The 20,473-nt window shown below is 44.9% G+C and overlaps 1 long non-coding RNA gene across 1 annotated transcript in view; it reads left to right on the top strand.

The window, feature by feature from the left end:
• The window catches only part of LOC115598048, a 21,273-nt gene extending 800 nt beyond the window's left edge, over nucleotides 1–20,473 (top strand). Inside the window, exon 2 of the long non-coding RNA XR_003987372.1 lies at nucleotides 20,357–20,473. This is a non-coding gene — a long non-coding RNA (uncharacterized LOC115598048). The remainder of the gene's footprint in view (nucleotides 1–20,356) is intronic.

Genomic DNA, 20,473 nt, shown 5'->3' with positions numbered 1-20,473 from the left:
TCATTTGGAAAAAGCACCTTTGACTGCAAGGCGGTTATGGGGTGCAGTAAATTGCATGGGAAGATCAGAGATTTTGGGAAGCAGGTTAGATGATAATCAGGGATGGTTTAGATGAAGGTAATCCTACCAAGAGCACGGGTTGGACACCAGCTCTTTTGAGATGCCTTCCAGACTTGTTTTTTACGATTATCATGATGTTACTTCCATGTTACAAACCAATGTACCTACAACAAACATTTCCACAAAAGAAATGTTGACATTGCTTTAAACAAAAAGCATGTTTCCCCTACAATTAAGTAATCTGAAACTGCTCCCCACCCACAAAAAAAACATTGTTAAACTATTTCTTTTATAAGAACAGATCTTAATCAAAGTTGACATTAAAAGGAATATCAAAATTTTTTTGTCTGCCCCACTGAGCAGAATTTAGATTAATGAGACAGAGCTGCTACTGAAGGTGTCCATGCTCACCCTCCTTGGACTGAGGGTTTGGACCTGGTGACTTCCTGAGATCTCTTCCCTCCCCAGTTTTTCTGCATATCTGAGCTGCACAGACAGCACTCTCAGCAGCCCATGGCACTGAGCCCAGGGATACTGTTCCTCACCTGGTCCATGGGTGAAAACAGGTGTCAGATACAGGGGAAAGTCAGGATGGGGTTTGTGAACATATGCTGGGTGCATTTAGGGGCAGACATCTACATCATGGGAGCTGGTAGAGCAAGCAGAGGGCAAGTGCAGTGCCTGCAGCACTGCCATAGGCAGGCACCCTGTGGAAAGGTGATAAAGTGGGGAATGAGGATCTGAAGCCTGAACATCTCCCCAGAAGATTGCCAGAGGCAGGGTTTAGGTCCTGTGGAACTACTACAGAAAGGATGGCAAAGTCTTAGTATCTGGACATGGAGGTCGATCTAAACAGCAGAATTCAGCTCACACACGTGCCTCTGGGGCATTTTATCATTATTTCCTGAATGTCACCTTATAGACCTGAGTGAACTGCCCCTGATTTAGATTTTCCTTAAAGTCTTGAGGTGCAAGTGGCACAGAAGGAGGTGACAATCTGGATGCTCACCAGCCTTGCTTGCAAATCAGAGCAGGGGTACACTGGGTCTCAGGGAGCCAAGAGAGGCTGTGGGAATAACATGACCTCTCCTCAGCCACCATAAAAAGCATAGCACAATGCAAATTATCTTCCAAAGCACCTGGCAGAACAAGAGCAGTATCACCTGTGAGCTGATTTCACAGCTGCAAATCACCTAAGTAAACAATTTTCAAGTGAACTGGGAGAGGAGGGCAGCTGAAGAGGGTTGCTATGACACTACAGGTAGCTTCACCCTCATCTCTTGTTCTAAATAAGCCAGTGAGCTGCTGGCCAGGGCTGAATGCTGCTACTGCTGCTGCTGGAAAGGTCTGTGGATCATCTGCCAAGGCACTGGTGGTGATAAAAGCTTACACAAAAACTATTCCTATGAAAAAAGTAGGATTTTGGCACTGGTCTCTTAGTCTGGGAAATAAGTAAATGGCTTATGAAAGGTGAGGAGGGAGAAAGATACATAGTGGCTGGCAGTCAGTGATTAGACTGTAATGTCCCACATCAGGGGCAGGGTGGGAGGAGCAAGGACATGCATCCACTGATGAGGACAGAGGGAGAACATGGCAGAGGCTTTGTATTGTGAACACATAGTTCAGGGGGAAAGAAGGTGGCCAGCAGAGTTTTTAAGCCCTGTCTGTTTCACTCTCCCAGATACTGTACATTATACATGCTTTATTGCTGCTATACATACCTTTTCCTTCATGTAGACTATATATGAGGTGTTTGTGGAGCTGAAAGGCCCAAAGTGGCAAATGGGTGTAACCAAGTGCATGGTCTTGCCCTTGGGTTCAGTTTTCCCTGCTCAAGAGCTAGGTCCTGCAGGCACTAGGGACATCTGGTGCAGCACTGCTCCCACCTTTCTATCCAGGGGCTCCTCGTGTTGTCCTCTCACGTGTGGCTTGTCCAGGGGTGGACAGTGACTCAGTGGCTGGGCTAAGAAACACCTGCATCTGCTCTCCTTCCTCCCGCATTTCATCTCAGCTGTTGGCTTCACTCTTGCTGTCTCCTTTGGCTTTGGTTAAAAATATTCCCTTCTCTTCTGAAAAGCAGATCAAACTCTGTCATGATGTGACTACCAGCCCTTGTCTGGTCTTCTCCTAGCAGAAGCTAGATTGCAGTCTGAAACCCCTAAACCAGTCATCTTCTTTGTACTGTGGTACCAAAAGCAGGTATTCCTGATAATGCAACAGAACCTGGAACATGTTTTTATTGCCAGGTTTCCATGATCAAATATCTGTGAGAAGTGAAAAAACAGAATGGTTTTGGTAAAAGACACTCTCCCACTCTTCCCCTGAATTAAGTCACTGAGCCACTACCAAGAGACTTTTTCTTTTCTTTTTTTTTTTAAATGAAGTTGGCAGATGTGGATAAGTCCTTTCAGAAACATTATCTCAGTGTTGTTAGGACATCATCATAGTTATTGATCAGTATGAACCAAAGAGGGCTGGAGTCAAGTGTGATGATACGTGCAGTATCCAGCAACCAGATTAGAAATGAAAATGTGATAAAAAGGAAACGAGAACAGCACCGTACCTTCAGACAGAAAGCAGGATGAAGGATGGCTGCTACAGAATTTAAACCCAAAGAGAAGTGTGCTACCAGAGGTGTAAGTGCCTTCAGCTGGATGAAAGGCCTGGAACCATCTGCTTTGCATAAAAATGGGTCAAACACATCTCTGGCATTTCTGCTTTCAACTTTCTACCCAGCCGAGCTCAGATAGAAATTGGAAAGGGCAACCCCCATGTATCTACAACTGGGGGCAGAGGAACTGCAGGAAGATCTGGAAGAATTTGAGTATGTGGAAGTCAAGGATGTTTTTTCCTCTCTATAAGAGCCTGAGACTGCAAAAGCTTACCCTGGTCCAAGTCCAAAATAAAGGAGTATTGCATTAATGATGACCACCAAATTGTGTTGGGTTATATTTAAAAGATTTTTGCTGATTGTATAAAATAATTTTAATTTCTGTCAGATTCAAACAACTCAAAATTCAAATAATGTTTTGAAGGAAATAATTGTTTCTAGTTGAAGGGAAAATGTTTGCTTAGAAAGTGACAAATTTTAAATTTTTTTTGTCAGCCTTTACTTCCTTGCATCACACTTCCCTTTTCATTTTGATATTCACTAAAAGTCACCCCTCCCTGCCAAGTTGCCAGTTTGAAAGAAACTTCAGAAAAACCAAAATCATTGAAAAATCTCAAACTGACTCCAGTGCTTTTCTAGGTAATGATTTTCTAGAGCAAATTTTGTAGCTAGTAACAAGGGCCCAAACCTGACCTGTGGTCAGTAAGAGTTGCCAGTGGGTCCCATAAATCATGTGGTTCTGATTTGCCCACCCAGATAAGTTAAAAATGCCTGCCTGCTGTTTGACTCCCCCCCCCTCCCTGTGTTTCCATGTTTGTTAATGTTTATCTCTTATCAGAGTAATATTGCCATCCAAGGACGTAACACACTTTTCTTAACATGTGGATAGCAGTTGCAGCATTTCACAGCTCCAGTGCAATATGTAACAAAGTACTCCTGTTTTTCACACCTAAACCTATTGATATAATTAAAGGGGTGGGAGTGGTCCTAAAAAAAATGGCTATTGTCCCTACACAAATAAAGGTCATTAATAAAGTCCTTTGTTATTCCTTTGTTCCATGTGCTCTTTAGGGGTATTTGTTGAGTTAAATATTACACTTTAAATGTAAACTACTTTTTACTCCAAGGCTATTTGGAAGTAAAATACACAAACATAGATGGATGCAAAAAGTCAGCTTTCAAAAAAATCTGCCTGGCTCATTATTGATCTGTGTCTGCTTTCTCAAGATCCTAATGCACCTTCCAGAAAGAGGATGGTCTAGTCTCAATACTGGGGCTTTGGGGATTTGGACATTTTCATTTAAACGTTTCCTGTTGAAGTATATGTACCATTCTGATATGAACCTGTAGCAGTTTGAAAGCAGTGTATAACTGTCTTGAGATTTTTTATTTATTTTTTTTTAACCACAAAAGCTAATTTGTGTAATAGGCAAAAAAACCTCAGAGGAATAAATGTGAGTACATTCACGGCCCTGAGTCATCTCACAGAAAAAAATGTGAAATAGAAGGGATTTTCCACTTCATTTTGCATTGCAAAGGGCTTGATGGTTGTCTAGGCTAATTCTGGAGGAGCTGTCAGGTTTTCTTGTTGGTGGCATCTCTCCTTGGTCCCACCTTGGTCCCCACTGGTCTGGCTGAGCAGAGCTCCAGGCTCCTGAGCATGAGGCCAGAGCCTGAGTGTAAAGGTTTAGCAGATATTTAAGCACTGACCTAGCTGTGTGCTCAAGGTGCTGTATAAGCTAAAAAGCCCAAAACACCAATGCAAACCAAAATTTACTCACTCCCAATGAAATCTCTCTAGCTCTGGGGCAGGGCAAGACAGCAGGGTTAACAAGCCCACAGAAATGGCAGAGAAAAGCACATTCAAAGAAGGTTTTCACTCCCCCTGAAACAACCAATGCCAACACACAGCACTTATCAAATTTAAAGTAAGTATTTAACCAGTGAAATAGAGTCCTTTTGTTCACACACAGAGCTGCTGGTGTTTATTGAGGTTTTCCTGGTCTCCAGCAGGCTACGGGTAGCTGATGTTGATTTGGTAATATTTTCTGCAACTCATCCTCTCTTTAAAGTTTAATGATCTTTCGGCAGCTCCGATTTTCTTTCCGGGGGCATTGTGTCAGGCTTAATTTTGTTTGGTTTTAATTTGAAAAGTAGAAATGGTAGCACATGTTTAATATTTGCTGTTTCCTCTAATCATTCATCCGAGCCACCGCTGGGCTGATAAGGCAGGAGGAGCAGGTGTGAAAACCAGAGCAGTTTTCAGCAGTAGTCACGGAGTCAGAAAACAAGGCAGGACAGCACTGCTTTTACACCTGACTGGCAAGTAATACATGTACTGACTAATAACAGCAGGCAGGTCTGCATTAAGCCCTTGGTATAATACTACAAAAGAGAAAGAAGGCAAAATATAATTGTTTAGAACACCAGGGGAGGGTTGGGAGTTAATCACATTGCTGTGACCCCAAGGCTACTGGCACCACAGGCTCCCAGCTCCGGGAAAACAGGCTCTCCTCTGCCTCGGGAATACGTTCTCCCAGAGCAAGAGCAGCCTCAGGGATGGCTGAGGAGACTCTTGCAGGTCGGACATCCCCCACACCATGAAGCTGCAGTTGGTGTGCAGAGGATGTGCCCACGCTTCCCCCAAAGCTGCTGCTGCTCGGGGCTCGCCCACTGCAGGCAGCGTGCTCAGAGAAATGCAGCAGGCAGGGGAGCCTCAACAAGCATTGCACATTTTGTTTTCCCTGGCTTCAGAGCAAAAAACAACAACAACAACAACAACAAAAAACCCCCCAAAACCAAACCCAAACCAAACCCAAACCAGCCAATCTGCTGTTTAACAAAAATAAAATGAACCTAAAATAAAAACGAAGCTTAAAACAGCAGAGCTGTGCGTGCAGTGGCGTTAGCAGTGTGGGGATGGTCAGCTGGAGAGGCCACATTCCTTGTGTCATGAGCAGGTGAAGTTCAAAGAAACTTCCCCAGTCTGTGATAGAAACTCCTACCCTCCACAGGTTTTTCTCAAGAGCATCTAAGGCAGCAAATGCTAGGCTCACCAGGAGCCACAGCTCTGATCTTGGTTCTGGTGCAACATCTGGCACTAGGAGCACCAGCAGTAGGGACTTCTCTGCAATAAACCAGCACTGACATAGGAGTCAGTGCTCCCACCCAGAGCCACCATTTACTGAGAGGATGAACCCTGTGCTGGCCTCTTCCCAGACCTTTAACTCAGTGAGTTAAGGCACAAGGTCCTAAAAAAGGCAGCTTTGCTTCTTTCCAAAGCCAATGAAGTGGCAATATGCCTGGTGTGGATAGCAGGCAGATGCAGCCAGGTCAGTCTTTCCTGGTGCACCTTGCCTGGGCTCTCCCTACACCATAAGGGTGTAGACTCCAGACTCCCTGAAGGTTTTTTTTTGCAGTATGTGGATACCTGTGTTGGGTCTTAGCTGGGGGGAATGCAACGTGTGTCAACAGCTGGGGGGCAGGGGGGCAAGGACCTCCTTCTGTTGTATCCTGGGAAGGATTGACACAAAATTATTTAAAAGCTGCTTGTGGGTTTGCAGATCGCATTTTCTTCTCTTTCCCAACAATGCCAGGGGATTGCCTCACCCATGAACATGAGACCATCTGGAAAATGTCATCCAGTGAGTTGTTCCCCGTGCCAGAAGGATATTTACAGATAAAGTAAATCATGTTGTCATGACTGAAACAAATAAGGAAAGGTCCCAAGGGAGTGGAGTGCCTGCTCCTCATCTCTTTGTGGGGCTTTGCCTGACAAGGGGACACTGATACTTGGTGGCACCCCATGCCCATAGGGTCCATCACCCCCTTGAGCTGGGTGTCTCCATCACACCATGGAGGACTGTAGCAGGACCAACCAGACACATGTCCCCAACCGCAGTCCCAAGGTGACACAGGCAAGACTGTGCACACCAAGGCATCCCTGTTTTGTGAACAAGACATGGCCTGAAGCCTGCATGGGTCCAAAAGGCAAGGGAAAGTCATCTCCCCCACCAAAGCTGCGGGTGGCCCAGCCTCCCACCCCTATCCATGTCCAAAACAAGCTGAAATACTGCACTGGCTCTGGTGCAGCCCCACCACCACGCATGGTCAGCATGGCCTCAGGAAATGATGGCAACAGCCAATGGCTCCTGCACACCACCACCACCATGTTTTCACCCTGTCAGCAATGTGCCCCCCAGTAATAGAAAACCAGAAGCTTCAGTTCATTATCACCTATCCTCCAAAACCTTGTTTTGACTGAGCAAATGAGGAACTGCACATTTTAATCTCAAAAGCCAGTCAGTTTTAAGGAGCAGATGGGAGCACTTGAAGCAGTCTGTCCAACAGGCATCCTCCTGCTGCTGGGCTCCTTCTCTGCCCCCTTGCTCAAATCTCCTGCATTTCACCTCTCTTTGCATTGGTGGGGATGGCCAAGAGTGCAGCCCCAAGAGCATGTACAGCTCAGAGGTTTGCATATTTTGGACTGAAAATAAGGAGATTCTACAGAAAGTGAAACTCTTCCCGTCATCTGAGCAATTAGCAGTATTATTAACCAGCTGAATGTAACAACCAACTGGCTGTGCCTTCAGGAAAGTACAATCCATTGGGTTCAGGCCAGCTCTTGCTACAGGCTTTCCTAATTTGTTCATGGAAAATTAAATATAGAGTTCAAATAGGAAGGTATGTGCACATCTACATCTCCAAAATGATTTCAGGCACTACACTTGTAAATCTAATTGATATCATTCACATTGTTGTGCTACCTGGAGTGGCTCCACAGTATTATGTTGTGGTCATGAAAATGAAAGAAGAAACACACAGCTTACCCACCACAGTTCAGTTCTGTCTTCCCAAGTGCCTCTGGCTGGGGATCACCGAGTGTCTGTTTTCTCCTGTATTTCCTTCCCATTGAAGATCTATCTCATAATTTCAGGAGTGCAGGAAATTGTGTTCTACAACAGCCCATGCTTATCCACTGACTCTTGGTGCAGATGGAGCGATGGACTTCTCTTGTAAGAGAGAAAAAGCAGTATCTTAACTGAGAAGCAGTGTTTTAATTGATGTAATACAGTGATTTGACAAATTTATGTATTAAATATGACAGCAGTTTAACAAGATTAGATGGCAAGGTACACTTGATTACTTACTAAATAGAGGACAGGTTCAGACAGGGAGCCTCCCATTGAGTCATGAGGTTCAAAAAGCCCTTTTTTCACAGGTGCATAGTGATAGGATGAGGCCTAACAGTTTTACACTGTAAGAGGGTAGATTTAGGTTAGACTTTAGGAAGAAGTTCTCCACTGTGAGGGTGGTGAGACTGTGGAACAGATTGCCCAGGGAAGCTGTGGATTCCCTCTTCCTGGAAGTGTTCAAAGCCATGTAAGATGTGGCTTGGAGCAGCCTGGTCTCATGGGAATTGTTAGAACTAGATGATCTTTAATGTCCCTTCCAACCCAAAGCATTCTATGATTCTGTGACTCCTTTGCTTTCTAAGCTTCTTCTCAGGGACAAGTCTTCTTGTAGCTGGATCCACTTCTAGTCCCAGACTTGTTTAACTTTTTTATGGCTAAATGGTTATATGTGCACAATCAGTCCCTCATGTCACGTAGCTAAGATTTTAAAATTTAGTAAGGAATCTCTGACACTTTAGGTACAACCTTGAGTAGCATCCATACTCAAGGGGAGATTCTGTCATGCAGCCCAGTGCCATGCAGCTCAAAGTGCTCCTAGGCTGCCTGCTACTTATGGGGGAAAGCTGATTGACTCATAGTCATATTTTCATATCAACCACCACAGATACAAATTTCTTCCAAATTTGGCTTGAGTCAGACATCTATCAGCACTGTGGCTAGGTGGGCGCATTGCTCAAATCAGCTACCCTGAATCTACTTTGAGATGGACACAGAAATCACAACCAGATGCATCCACTGTGCCCACCACTGGTGGTTATCACTCGAGCAGGGTTACAGAAGACAAAGATCAGATTAGGAGGATGGAGGGCAGCACACTGTCACAACCCTGGGAGCATTGGGTTTTGTGAGGGTTTCCCTGAAGGAAAGCCAGGTAGAAACACTGAGCAGATGCCACAGCCCAAGCACAGCTGGCTTAGGTTGGGCCATCAGTACCAGGATACCCCAATGAGTGGCCTTGACTGGGTGCCCACCCTGGAAAATCTAACAGAAAAATGCATCACTTTTAAAAAGTGACAAGCCTGAAGAGGCTTTACCCGAAACCTGCCCAATTATAGACTCACAGAATACTTCATGTTGGAGAAGACCCTTCGTATCATCGAGTCCAACCATCATCTCTACTCTACAAAGTTCTCTCCTAAACCATATTCCCAACACCACATCTAAATGACCCTTGAACACATCCAGGGATGGTGACTCAACCACCTCCCTGGGCAGCTGATTTCAGTGTCTGACCACTCTTTCTGTGAAACTTTTTTCCTAATGTCCAGTCTAAACCTACCCTGTTGCAGCTTGAATCCCTTCCCTCTTGTTCTATCTCTAATTACCCGTGAGAAGAGACCAGCACCAACCTCTCAACAATGTCCTTTCAGGTAGTTATAGAGAGTGATGAAGGCTCCCCTCAGCCTCTTCTTCCTCAGACTAAACAGTCCCAGCTCCCTCAATCATTCTTTGATGATCAACTCTAAAACCTCTGGAACAACCCCAAGCCCTTGCTCTTTACCCAGCAGCCCAAGTATGGTTCTGCTTCCTTTGCTGTCCTGGCACAGGCACCCGTGACAAACACCAGGTATCTCTGGTGGCAGGTCCCACTTGCAGGAGGCCCTCGGGCATGTCACACAGCCACCAGCAAACAAAGCAACCACATCTGCTTCAGGGAAGGACACCCCTGTGTGATGAGGCCAAAATGAACACCCCACCCCAGCCCTTGCCGGGGAGGCCAAGGAAGTGGGAGGGGAAGAAGTAGGGGAGGAAGGTGCACCCATGGGTTACACCCACATACTTGGAGTCATCTGAAACGGTGAGGGAAACCACTGGTGTGCTGCTGTCACTACCCTGGTGGGACAGAAATGTTGCAGGGAGCATGGCTCTGGGCAGGTTAATGATTAAATGTTTGTGGGAAGAAAAACCCTGGTGCTGGACCAGCACAGGTGCCAGCCCTGTCCCCCAGCTGGCCAGGGGCATGGCCATGGGCACCAGCTGTGACACACTGGTGGCCTCAGGTCAGGTCACCCTCAACTCCCAGTCCAAAGGGGTGGCAGAGAGGTGTGAGGTCAAACCCCTCTGTGTCCTGGTGAAAATGGGGGGGGGGGAGGGGGAGAAAAGTGAGTAATTTAGCAAAGGAAACATGGGGAACTCCATCTAACCAGGGCTCACATTGAACAGGGAGCCAAAGTAAGAGGAAACCTGTTCATACTGCAGGGGACTAGGACATTAACCTCAGCTCCTGCAGGTTTTGTAGAGGCACAGGCAAAGGTAACCCTTTGCTACATTCAATTTTTTCTTTCCTTAATTATGAGTGTGAGATTATTTTAACTGGTTTTTAGTCAAAATTTAGATTTTGCAGAACACTAGTGCTTTTGTGACAGGAAAAACACCCAAATTACTGTACTGGATGTTTTTGTTGTGTAGCTTCATTACATGCCCCTAGTCGGAATTTCTTAAGCATTTGTTACATTGCCAAAAATGGGGCCTTGAAAAAAAACCATTTAGGAAGTGAGGTTCAGAGTCACATAACATACTCCTTTAATTTAGCTTTTTATTACTCTCAAAATAGCCGGGTGAATTTTCTGGCAATGAAAATATTAAAATATGACCCAGAAAAAAGCCTAAGGAGCCAGCCAGGGGCAATGCATGGAGAGGCTGTCGATGTGGCAGCCTCAGGAGCTGGGGCAGCCACTCCAGGTCTGATTGCAGGGAGCTCTTTACACCCACAGAGCTACCACCAGCTCCCTGGGCAGGCTGGGGACACTTGTTTGGCTCCAGCTGAAAACAAACCAGGAACTGCCAAAGCTGCTGCCCTGTGCAAACAAAGCTGGGCTCAAATGTGCTGGGGAGCACAAGCATGTGTCCCACCTGGGCACAGGGGCATCCTATGCTGTTACCCTGGCTCCTTAGCAAAGGCAATTCCAAGGCTGTGGACCAGCTCAGGCACCCAGCCTTGGGGTTTAGGTGGAGAGATGGGATTTTATTGATCTGATTCTGAGGGAATTGCTGAGTTGGTGACTCAGTGACACAGAAAGCATCGATGCGCAGGGGATCTCCGGTTAGCCCAGTGCTCCGGACAGGGAAAACCAGACCTGCTCCCAGCAGCTTGCCCATGGGGCTGCCTGCCTGTCACCCTCACCTTAGCACTGTGCCCTTCTTCCTTCTTCTCCTCTTGGCTCTGATGCTTCACTGCAGCAGCCTCTCTGCTCCCACCGATGTGGGGCAGAAGCTGATCCCCCTTTCAGGTCCTGAGTGCATGGCTGAGGCATGACGATTATTATTTTTTTTTCTCCTCACCATCTCTGAGGCTCTTTTTTAACTGAAAAAGATATTTTTGGAGCAGGGTGTGGGTTTCCATCCTGACCTCAGTCCAGATGCCTTTTAGCTACAGCTTCCCATTTCTATATGGGGACACTGGGCTTCTCCCCCACTATGCACTGTGGTCACCCCACATCCCCCAGCAAATGTACCAATGGAGGAGGAAGACTGGGAGCAATTTGGGAAATGGGCTGTAACTTACCCTGCACACAGAGTGAGGAAGAGGCCAGGAAAACAAAACAAAATACAAAACATAACTAAAAAACCAACAACAACAACAAAAATCAGCAAACCAATAAGCAGCTTTTTCCAACACAAAGTACAGATTTGATGCCAACAAAATATTATGTGGATTCCAGGCTGTTGATGCCAAAAAAAAACCTGGGGGGAATTAAAGGAAAGAGTCACAGAGAAGATATTTTTTTTCCTGGCATTTTTCATCAGTCTTTTTAGTTTTAGTTAAGTGCATTTAAAATGTTCTTCAAATGAAAGGTCTCAGACTTGAAAGAAAGCCTATCCTCTAAGATTGAACAAGGATTTTAGTTTGACCTAAACCATTTTATTTACTTGCTGTTTTTTACCTGATATTTTTTTAATTGCTTAAAAACAGAACAAACCTTTTCTTCTCCATCTTTTTCCAAAACTTACCAAAAAAAAGGAAATACATAGCTCTATATGCACTGCTCTGCACAGTGGACCCACCACTCCACCAGTCTCCACAAGAGCCTATACTCACTCTAATAATTAGCATTTATATCCTGGGTTTGATGCTTCCCCAAATAGATGCGCCACGTTGCTTGAATTTCCAGGAGCCTTCAGAAAACTCCTCCTCCCTTTCCCTCGCTATTTCTGGTATTAAATCAGCCCACAGGAAAGGCTGCAGCTGGAGTTAAACCACCTGTCCGTGCCCTCTTACTGGAGAGGGGATTCCCCTATAGCCTGGAATTCTCTCTGTGCCACTCATCTGTCACCAGGGGGGCGATGGGGCTGGGGCTCTGAGCCCTCACAGCATCCCATCTGCTCCCTGAAAACACCGAGGGAGCTTCTCCTCCCTCATCAGTGTTTCCATGAGATGAGTCAAAGCAGACACCGTTTTTTCACTCTCCAACGTGTCTGGACTTTATACAAACCAATAATAACTAATTTTTTTTTATTTATTTATTTATTTTTATTTTTTTTTGGGGGGGGGGGGGGGAGGTTGGGGAGAGGGGAACAAAAAGTGCATTCATGTAGAGCACTGCAGGAGCCAAGACTGAAGAAAACCAGGCTGCAACCCAGGCTTGCTTGCTCTGCCTGGAAAAGATGAGCAGCTCCAGACTCCTGCTCTCTTGCTGCCATCACTGCTGCTCAAATCCAACTCCCAGGCTGCAGAAACCTGTTGCAACCCAGGGAGAAGCTCAGAGAGCCAGCCTGCTAGGGGATCCTCAAAAAGCTGAAGCACTACAGCTTTCAATTCTGAGTGAAAGGGGAAGAAGAAAATACCAAACTGTATTTCCACGGATGCTTAGAAAACTAAGAGGAAAAAAAAAAAAAAAAAAAAAAAAAAGAGAGAGAAAAGCCAGAGAGGGTAATGTTTGAGAAAAGCCTGCTGTAAATACTTGCTATTGATTTGCTGTGTCAGCTCTCCTCTCTTAGCCACATTTGATCAGAACAGCAGTTTTATCTCTGGTAGCTGCATATTAGATTATAACTGCAGTTATACAGCAGCTGCATGTTTAAGTAATGCCTTACTTAACACTTCTGCCCCACATGAGGTGTGTTCTCTCCCAGATCCATGGCCCATCACATCATCCAGTGCCTCCCTTCGGGCAAGTACATTTGATTTGCATTTGAAGCCTGCAGACTGGGTTTGTAGTAGCTTCCAGGAACCATCATTGTTTTCCATCAAGGCCAAGGGAACAGGATTCTGAGGCAGAGAGGCTTCTTCCCCATTCTGCTCAGCCAAGAAAGCTCTCATACTTACTACTATGGCTCCGTTCCTGCATATTGCAGCACCCATAAAGCAAAGCTCAGATGGCCTCAGACAGCAGCAAGCACCAGGGTACAGAACCATCAAAACAATTAGCAACAAGGCAGAAGAAACACAGGCAGGAGGAAGCCTGGGGCAGCCAAGGATAAGCTGATTTTGGGAGGTGGGGTGCAGTGAGCAGCAGCTTGAGGAGCTGCAGGGTACCCCAGCTGTGACAGGCACACACTCAGTCTCACTGTGGCTAAAACCAGGTCAGTACCTGGCACTCCATCTGAGTGGTTAATTCCTCATGGAAATATTTACTGTACAAGTTAAAGGCTATGCAGGAAGAAACCACGGTGTCCGGAGAGAGAGAGGCTTGGGGTGGCAGTGTCCCAGCTCTCTCTCCAGCTGCAGGAGCCCCTGGCAACACCAACCAAATGCAAATACCCCACAGCTCACCAGCCAGCTCCTCCTCTGTGCCCAGCACCTAGGCCTCTGCCTGCTGCAAAGGAAGAGCAGACATTAACCTGAGACATTGACCTCAAACCAAATCTTAACAGCAATGCCCAGTCCATGGCTCACATCAGTATGGATTGTATCTACAGCCATGGTGTCCAAGTGCCTCAGCTCTCCATCCACCCCGAGCAGGTGGAGCTGGGAAGTGGTCATTTGGGAGAATAAATTTGAGTTAGTTGGTGCTGTGAGCAGGACAAGCACTCTGACATCAAAATAACCAGCAAAAGGGCATTGGTGAAGGGAGAGCTGTTGTTCAGCATCACGTTTTACCTGCCTCCACACCACCACATCAGGCTGGGGTCTCAACTCATACTGGCCATGTGGGTGACATAATTCCCTACAATATTCTAGGAGTGGGAAGGGAATACATTAATATGTGCTAGAGGCCTCCTGCTGCCACTGTGGAAACAGCCCTGGAACTTCTGAAAACTTGTAGACAACAAATTTAATGAAGAAATTTTGCACTCATCTATTAGGTCTTGGAAAATGAAGAGAAACAGAGCACAGGACTGAGACTGCTATTAGTAGGCAGTACTAATGTCATTAAACCACCATAAAAGCCTACAGCGCCTTAAAGGTTTCGGCTTCACGTTAAAAATAGCTGCAAAGCAAATCACTTAAGGGCAAAGAAACAAGACAGAAAAGGATGAGCAAGAGCAGTGCTGAGAACAGGAGGTCAGAGGCTACAAAACCTAACACCACCTAGCTGGAAAAACTGATTGCTGAGAGATGAGCAGAGATAGAGCTGGACAGAAAACAGACGTGGGGGGAGAGGAGGAGAAGGCAGTATGAGCAAGCACAGCTGAGAAGATAAAATTTCTCAGGGTCACAGGACACAGTTAATATTGTCCTGTTAGGATCACAGAATTATCAGAGTTGGAAGGGACCTCTGGAGATCACCTCGTCCAACTCTCCCACTAAAGCAATAAAGAGGTTGTAACCTCAAGAACACGCCCAGGCAATTTTATGGAAAACAGTTTCTGCCCATGATGGTCTTTACGGGTCTTCTGCTTCTGGTGATGAGGATTCATTTTGAAGGGCTGATGCCTGCAGCTGGTTTCTGCCCACCCTTGCACTTCCTGAGTTTCTCCTCCATCACACCTCCACCAACTTCTGTCAGAAACTGGCTCAAGCCTGGAGGCTCTTATTTTTTTTGTGTGTTACCCAAGCCTGGATGGTGGGCTGTTGGTTCTTCCCTGCCTTGATGCCTTGTCCTGGGCTTCCAGCCCCAGTCTGTCTTCTTGCTGCAACAGAAAGAACAGGGCAGGGAGGCGGGAGGACACAAGCCAAGGGTGGCTGTATGAGAGCTGCCAGAAAGGCTGCAAATGACTGCTGGAACATCAACTCTTCTGTCCTTACCTTCAAGTTCCTCCCATCACTTGGCACCAAGCTAAAAGCTCCCCTGGAGAGCTGCCATGCCAGACACCCCTATCACCACCCCAGCCAGGTGCAGGGAGGACAAGGTGCAGTTTTCTTTCCTCTGAGCCCTGGCAGCCCAGAACCACCCAGCCACCCTCAGCACCACAGCCCCCTCGCACCCTGGCATTCACTTCCCAGCACTTGGATTTAGAAAACAAACAGCTGTCAAAAACCCAATCAAAACAAGAGAAGCTTTACAAAATTCTCTCCTCTCCCAAGGAAGGAATGCGAGGCAGATGCTGGCAATGCCACACAGTGACAGAGAAGTCGCTTGGGCAGAAAACAAAAGCATTGTGCAAGGGAATGAGACAGTCACCGAGCAAAAATAGGGTGCCAAGGTTGAGACCAGATATCACGCATGTCTTTTAATCAAGTATTGTCCCTCCTCAGCCAGCTGAACTGTTTGGCATTCATTTGGTAGAAATGCTAGGGAGGAGCAAAAAAAAAAAAAACCCAAAACAAAGAAAAAAACCACAGACACACCCCAAAAAAATTAAAAAACCAACAAAAAAACCCATTTGCCTCTGTGAATTTTAACCCAATTCCCTCCAATTTCATCTACAATATCTCACAAGTCATGAAGCAAAATAAATGTCCTAGTTTCTTGCATGCTGCTGCTGTTGGGTTTTTTCCTGTTTTTCATTTTGTTTGTTCATCAAAGCAGACTGGTTTAATTTTATGGTTTTCGTGACTTAGCACAGTTAACAAATTTTAACCTCAAATCTTGCTTGATTAAGATGAAATAAGATTCAGCCCATTTTTGAGGCTCAGGGCAATCAGCTCTGCAAGGCTTTAACATTGTCATACCATTTCAGAAAAAAACAAACCAAAACAAAGAAGCCAAAGAGTGTGTAATAGAAAACTTCCTTTAATTTTTTAATGTGGTGAGATAGCTGTAGGTAATAAAGCTGATTTCAATAATTATGTTGCCCATTTAATTAGCAGTTAAAACAATAACAGCAATTCGTACCTCTAGGCTACAACACAGGAAAGATTATCTAAGATGGAAGCTTCCTGAAACACCATTTAATAAACTTTTATGTTGTAAGGAGAAAACCAAACTCCACACTGTCATCCTCAAACTCTGGAGGCCAGCAAAGCAGAACCACACTGTGCATGGTGGCACTTCACTCCTCTGAAGGAGCATCCCTCCCATCCCTGATAGTACATGACACACATCTGTCCTTCTAGCTGGGAACTGACAGGGTGGGTCTGAAGGATTTAGTCTCCCATTCAAGAAGAAAAAAAATAATTTTCAACATTTCAAATAATTTCAACATCTTTTCCCCTCACAGAAGCAGGATGTTTTGGTTCACTTTATCATTGCTACATCCCTTAATTCTGCCCCTTCACACCCATTATCACAGGTTTTCTTCACACTTCAAGGAGTGTTAAAAGCATTTTAAGGTTTGGTAACACTACAATGGCCTGTGTAATTCTTCATCTGGCCTTCACAAACCAGGTAATGGTAGTGGTGCTTCCCTTTAGCACTGGTATTCAGGGGTGAACTGCAGCGCCTGTCATGTCTCAGGAGAGAGTTCTCCCAGTGCAGAAAAATCCTTTTTTCAATTGGATTTATAGAAGTGGGACAGCAATGTGCAGGTTTCCTCACATTCACTGGACAATTGAATGTTTCTGCTTGAGTACACACAATTTATTTATCCCTAATAAAGAGCAGACCCAACATGCATCAGAAAAACTTCCCTCAGGCATGACAACAGCATTTTGTTTCCATGTCCATAACAGCTGCCAGATAGCTCTGTTGAGAGCCTTTAAAATGCAGCTCAGAGCAAAGCTGTCCTGAGTTTGTAAAGAAGCTAAAGCAGGAGGGGCTGTGGGTGTGGGAGGGTGTCAGCAGCCTTATTTTATCCTTACTGAATTTAGCAAAACAGCTAAAATTATGGAGACCAACACTGCCTTATTTTTAATACTAAGATAATTTTATGCTAATCAGAATCAGAAAAAAAAGGAAATAGTTTATTTCTCAATTCAGCTAAACCACGGAATAGAGGAAGAGATCCTTCCCCTAAGAAAAAAACCCCCAGCCTTGATAAGCATTCCTCTGGGGCTGAAGCAGGTTGCTGCCATTACCTTCATTCTCTTTGGGAAGGGTAAACTCCCAAACCCTTGGGAAAACTCCCATGTGAAATAGCCATGACTTCGTTTTACCCAGCTGGGAGAGCCCACTCCAGCAGCTGCCCCCTCAGTTCCCCACCTTCCACTGAGGCTAAAGGGTTCTGAAAAACTGGTTCACCCAAATGATGAAAGCACGTGAACCAAATTAATCCCTGAAGCTGTCCTGCCTCTCACTTTGGCTTTTCTGACCCAGAGTTCTAATCTCTAAGAGGAGGGAAAGAAAAGAGGTTGACTTCAAAGTGCAGCCCAGGAGTAAAAAAGGGACACATACCAATAAAACCCATTAAATCCATGGTTAATTACTATTATGCAAGCAACAGCATCTGCCTCATCTTAGTAAGGCTCTCAGTTTCACACCAGGCAATTAGGGATTAAAAACACATTACTCTTTGGTGGATGATGGGCATTAATTAAGGCAGTAGCTAGAAAATTCACCTATATCTTTCCATTTCTCTTTTATCTTCTGATGTTCTTAAATCCAAGACAGAAAAGGGTGATATTCAGTATTACAGACTATAAGCCATCTTCAGATACTGAAAACAAGGAGCTGCAAACATGGGTTGGAAAATACATGCAGTCCAGACAGCTACAAATGCAACACAGCCCATTCACTTCCAATTGGTCAAGGTTCTTGTGCTTGTGTGTCTCCAAAGCATCCTATCAATGCTTCTGGGTCTCCCAGCATCATTCACATTTGTAATTCCATTAATCATGAATGATTACCACATCAGAAGTACTTTCTGATCTAAAGAGGAAAGAAGTGGCAGATAATCAGGAGACATTATGAGCACATTTACCAGAAAGGAATGCAGAAATTTGTATCAATATCATGAGAAAAGTGAAACAGAAAGCGGATGCTTCTCCAATGGCTGGCCACTATATTTCAGGAATTTAGCTTTACATCAGCTTTTAAAAAGGGTTTATGTGCAGGGTTACACTTAGGTTAATCTTAGGCCCAAGGCTGGGCATAAACTGTGAATTTTACACGAGCCTTTCGATGGAGCCATTGCTCAGTCAGATTGAACAGAGCATGGGGGATGAGTATGTTTGGGTAACAAATGAACTCCTTCTCTGAGGAAACACTGGCAATCTCCATGTCCTCCTCCTTTTATAATTTCCAGTAACAGATTCTAGATGGTTCCCTGCTATCAGCAGACGTTTTGTCACACAACTGATCTTTACAGACTGTGACAAAGAGTCTCTCTTAGCAACATTACTGTGTCAACACCTTTCCCCTCTATTTGCCAAACTTCTGAAGCACTGGATGGAGCTAAGTAAAGGAATGGCAGCACAGTCATCAGTATAAAGCAGTTCCAAACAGATATAACTTCTGATTTAGGTCCTCTACTAGAAATCTTCACATCCACAAAGCACTGCACAAAGCTTCCTAAGGATTTTGTTCCCTTAATCATTACACTAACAGAAACCAAGAGAAAACTACATCAAGTTATAAATACATCTGGCTTACTAGTTGGTGAACCAATAAAGAATTTGACTTACAAAGTTCAGACTGCAGAAGCTTCAGTCCTCATGCAACAGGATCCTGCAGTGCTGGGATGGGAACAGCTCCATGTTCCCATCTCCAAACCTGCTTCCTGTGTATCCCAATCTTCCGCACCTTTTCTCATGGGCAATCCTGCCGTGTGTCCTCTCAAACCAGCCTGTGTTCCCCATCCTCCACCAAGGAGTCACAGCTCCCCCATACTAGTCTCCCTTGCTGTAAACATATGGAGCATCAGTTCAAATGGTGGGGAGTAGAGACCCATACAGCTCAATGTACAGCAGCTACACGGGGCCCAGGTTACCAGTTGCAGACACTTCAGATGCCCACGATGACCCAGCAACACAGGAGACCCAAACCTTTCAGTGTCGTAGCCAGGTATTTGGCAAGATATGCCAGGACTCTTCTAATGGCAACTGATGTCTGTAACTGGGGAACCAGCTGGAACTCCCATTAGATAAGATACAGAAATACCCACCTTTAAGATCAAAACCTGCTCTTACAGAAAACTGAAGAGAACACAAAGGTGAAACTAGCCACAGAAAATACAGAGCTACAAACGAAGGAAGTGTTGCAGAGCAGCAAGCCAAGAAAGTTCCTCTCTAAAAGACATTCTCTCTAAAAACAGGGAAGTTTTTGAAGAGGGCACACCCTTAGAGGCTTGCAAAATAGAGGACAAACTGCTCTTACACAGTTTGCAAGCAGGACAGACACATCCTTCTGCTTACTCTCCAAGCACAGTGCTCTCTGGACTGCTTCCACAGGGCCATACTGGTCTATTTTCACATCTGCTTGGGAAGAAAGCAATGTTGCTTACTATGTAAAGGGAAGGGAAACTCTCGCAGAAATGGAAGTTGAAAAAGAACCATGAGATCATACTGCATTGTGTGGGAGACCAGATAGCTTTACTCCCTTCAGAGGTTTTAAATAGTAGAAACCAAGAGCAAATTTAAATTGAGAGCACTAAAATTAGAAGTAACATTATAACTGCAGCTGCTCTTGCAAGAAGAGGCAGGGCTACTGTTTGTCTTTGAAGTTTTGAGCAGCAGAACATAAAAAGACTGCAATTTTCCTGCTTTGTACCATCTTTGTTACCCCAGGTTTGTAGGACACTGGTTTGACCATTACTGATCAAAGAGAATCCAGTCTCATCTGCATGGATATGGAAAAAAGCTAATTTGTCCAAAACAAACCAAGCACACACCATTTTATATGGTCTTCAGTTTCACCCTTGATACACAATGACAGCTTGATTTCTTTGATTCAAGAGCAGGACAACAGCAGTGTTAAAATACATGTAGCTAAAGTGAGGTGCACTGACTCCCATGCTATGGAGTCACCCACTCACAACAGAAAACTTAAATCAGCCTCAAAATGCCTTTGAAATTGCTTCTCCCAGCAGTGGAACAAACTGATGTGAAGCCAACCAGAACTGAACATCTCCTAATTTGCAAAAAGCAAGAGAAGCAGATGAAAACAATTCCCTTCATAGCTTCCTCAGGGAGGGAGAGTACAGGTCTCTGCATTGACTTAATGCTGGCTCTGGTGTTTTAACAACTAATTTTAAACATTTTTTCTAACCCTTTCAATATAACCTACAAAAGTAAATTCTCTGAAATATAAAATATTAAATAGCTCTCTTTCTCCTCCCCCATTATGTGCAGCCTCCTTACTGAACTTCAAGAAGTTTAACTTCAGTGGCTCACAGCTGCTGCTGCCATCATCCAGTTCTGGCTTTGAAAAAGCAGGAAGTGTAAAACGGTAGCAAGAGAGGATTAAGA

Source organism: Calypte anna, chromosome 1 (assembly GCF_003957555.1).
Source record: "Calypte anna isolate BGI_N300 chromosome 1, bCalAnn1_v1.p, whole genome shotgun sequence".
Taxonomy (NCBI): domain Eukaryota; kingdom Metazoa; phylum Chordata; class Aves; order Apodiformes; family Trochilidae; genus Calypte; species Calypte anna.
Note: the sequence above shows the minus strand (reverse complement) of the source record. Positions and strands in the feature narration are given on the sequence as shown.